The following is a 3881-nucleotide window of genomic DNA, read 5'->3' as shown; positions in this document are numbered from 1 at the left end:
CAAGCCAAGCAATTGTTTCATACTTAAATAATCTCAAACTTTTTCAACCTTCACGCAATACATGAGCGTGAGCCATGGATATAGCACTATGGGTGGAATAGAATATGATGATGGGGATTGTGTGGAGAAGACAAAAAAAGAGAAAGTCTCACATTGACGAGGATAATCAACGGGCTATGAAGATGCCCATCAATTGATGTCAACATGAGGAGTAGGGATTGCCATGCAACGGATGCACTAGAGCTATAAATGAATGCTCAACAAAAGAAAACTAGTGGGTGTGCATCCAACTTGCTTGCTCACGAAGACCTAGGGCATTTGAGGAAGCCCATCGTAGGAATATACAAGCCAAGTTCTATAGTGAAAAATTCCCACTAGTATGAAAAAGACAACTTATGAGACTCACTATATGAAAAACAAGGTGCTACTTTGAAGCACAAGTGTGGAAAAAGAGATAGTAACATTGCCCTTTTTTATTTATTTTCTTTTTTTCTTTTTTTTTTCTTTTTTTCTTTTTCTTTTTTTTGGGCCTTTATTTTTTTCTTTTTGGCCTTTCTTCTTTTTCCTTTTTCTTTTTCTTTTCTTTGGGAAATGTTCTAATAATGATGATCATCACACTTCTATTGATTACAACATAAGAATTACAACTCGAAACTAGAACAAGATATGACTCTATATGAATGCCTCCGGTGGTGTACCGGGATGGTGCAATGAATAAAGAGTGACATGTATGAAAAATAATGCATGGTGGCTTTGCCACAAATACGATGTCAACTACATGATCATGCAATGGCAATATGACAAAAGTAAAGTATGTCATGATGATGATGAACAGAACGGTGGAAAGTTGCATGGCAATATATCTCGGAATGGCTATGGAAATGCCATAATAGGTAGGTATGGTGGCTGTTTTGAGGAAGATATAAGGAGGTTTATGTGTGATAGAGCGTATCGTATCACGGGGTTTGGATGCACCGGCGAAGTTTGCACCAACTCTCAAGGTGAGAAAGGGCAATGCACGGTACCGAAGAGGCTAGCAAAGGCGGAAAGGTAAAAGTGCGTATAATCCAAGGACTCAACATTAGTCAAAAGAACTCATATACTTATTGCAAAAATTTAGAAGTCATCAAAAACCAAGTACTACGCGCATGCTCCTAGGGGGATAGATTGGAAGGAAAAGACCATCGCTCGTCCCCGACTGCCACTCATAAGGATGCACAAGCCAGGTACACTTCATGTTTCAAATTTGTTACACAACTTTAACCATACGTGCCTGCTACGGGACTTGCTAACTTCAACACAAGCATTCTTGAAATTCATAATCACCCAACTAGCATGACTTTAATATCACTACCTCCATATCTCAAAACAATTATCAAGTATCAAATTGATCATAGCATCCAATTCACTTCCTATGATAGTTTTTATTATACCCAACTTGGATGCTCATCATTCTAGGACCAACTTTGTAACCATAGCAAATACTATGCTGTTCTAAAAGACTCTCAAAATAATATAAGTGAAGCATGAGAGACTAGCAATTTCTACAAAATATAACCACCGCCGTTCTCTAAAGGATATAAGTGATGCACTAGAGCAAATGACAAACTACTCCGACAGATATAAGTAAAGATCAATGAGTAGTCGAATAATTGTGCAACTATGTGAAGACTCTCTAAAATTAAAGAACTTCAGATCTTGGTACTCTAATCAAACAGCAAGTAAAGCAAAACAAAATGACATTGCAAGGATAGCACAACGCATGTGAAGAAGCAAAAACTTAGGCTCAACCGATACTAACCGATAGTTGTTGAAGAAGAAAGGTGGGATGCCTACCGGGGCATCCCCAAGCTTAGATGCTTGAGACTTCTTGAAATATTATCTTGGGGTGCCTTGGGCATCCCCAAGCTTGAACTTTTTTTGTCTCCTTAATTCCTCTCATATCATGGTTTCTCTCTTTCTCAAAAGCTTCATCCACACCAAACTCAACAAGAACTCGTGAGATAGGTTAGTATAAATCAATGCAAAACCTTATCATCTTCTACTGTAACAAATTACTTAAATTATTATTCAACATTGCATACTAAATTCCTCTTCATATTTAATACTCCTATCCTCAAATACAATCATTAAACAAGCAAACATATGCAAACAATGCAAACATAACAGCAATCTGCCAAAACAGTACAGTCTGTAAAGAATGCAAGATTCATCAAACTTCCCTAACTCCAAAAAATATGAAATAAAATTCCCACTGTAGTAAATTTAGCTAATTATGCAAAAAGTTTCAACATTATATCATGCTCTGACTTTTCTAGGGAATTTTTGCAACAGCGGTAAACTTTCTGTTTTCAAACAGCAACATGTATACTAGCAAAATAAGCATGGCAAAAGCTATCCTTGACTTTTTTATTGAAAATATAGATGCAAAACACTATTCTAAATAACAGCAAGAAAATACTAACAAAATAAAATAACGCTCCAAGCAAAACACATATCATGTGGTGAATAAAAATATAGCTCCAAGTAAAGTTACCGATGAACGAAGACGAAAGAGGGGATGCCATCCGGGGCATCCCCAAGCTTAGTGTAAGGGCATATTTATCCCCTAGTGGTTTTGGTGATTGATGAAAATGCTTTTGCGGACTAATCATGTGCGTTAAGTTCTTTCAGAGAATCATCCATTGGCACGAGACGATTTCCTCCCCTCGGTGTTTTATTCAAGACGGTGTAGCTCCTGCGTTTCGTTGTTGGTGGACTAGTTTCGTAGGAGTCACCGTACTATTAAGAGGGGATCCGCTTTGGTAAGACTAGGGTGGAATCAACACGTACACATCCTTATCACACCCGTCGTCTTCCTTTCGCATCTTTGGAGCTGCACTTCTCTTCCGTACCTGCTTCGCCTTGTGCCAGCGGTAGTACCGCGGTCTACAGCGGTAGTACCGCCGAAGCCCCCCCAGCGGTAGTACCGCTCCACGAAGCGGTAGTACCGCTCTCAGCGGTAGTACCGCTCCGCAGAGCGGTAGTACCGCTCGCGGGTTTCGGCCGTAGTACCGCAGTAGTACCGCGCCTACTGCCGCCTCGATTTGAGACGGTGTTTTCTCGTGTCGGGTTTTGCGGCACTAAAAGCGGTAGTAGAAGCGGTAGTACCTCTCCTACTCCCGCGGTAGTACCGCTCTGGGGCCAGTGGCCTGGCTTCCTCTCCAGCACGGTAGTACCGCTGGGTAGGGAGCGGTAGTACCGCTCTCAGCGGTAGTACCGCCCTGCCCCAGCGGTAGTACCCTCTGTGCGGGGCTGCTCAGTGAGGTAACGGTTGGATGTGTTCCCTCACTATATAAAGGTGTCTTCTTCCTCCAAGTTGACCCACCTCTTTCCCCCAAAGCTCCATTGTTGCTCAAAGCTCCATTTTCGCCCGATCTCTCTCCCTAGCCAATCAAACTTGTTGATTTGCTCGGGATTGGTTGAGAAGGCCCAGATCTACACTTCCACCAAGAGAAATTTGATTCCCCCACTTATCCCTTGCAGATCTTATTACTCTTGGGTGTTGAGCACCCTAGACGGTTGAGGTCACCTCGAAGCCATACTCCATTGTGGTGAAGCTTCGTGGTGTTGTTGTTGTTGTTGGGAGCCTCCGATTGTTGTGGAGATTGCCCCAACCTTGCTTGTAAAGGTTCGGTCACCGCCTTCAAGGGCACCAATAGTGGAATCACGGCATCTCGCATTGTGTGAGGGCGTGAGGAGAATACGGTGGCCCTAGTGGCTTCTTGGGGAGCATTGTGCCTCCACACCGCTCTAACGGAGACGTACTTCCCCTTAAAAGGAAGGAACTCCGGTAACATATCCTCGTCTCCACCGGCTCCACTCTTGGTTATTTTGTGCCT

The sequence above is a fragment of the Triticum dicoccoides genome, chromosome 5B, assembly GCF_002162155.2.
Source record: "Triticum dicoccoides isolate Atlit2015 ecotype Zavitan chromosome 5B, WEW_v2.0, whole genome shotgun sequence".
Classification (NCBI taxonomy): Eukaryota; Viridiplantae; Streptophyta; class Magnoliopsida; order Poales; family Poaceae; genus Triticum; species Triticum dicoccoides.
The sequence above is the reverse complement of the archived record's forward strand: the minus strand, read 5'-3'. Positions refer to the sequence as shown.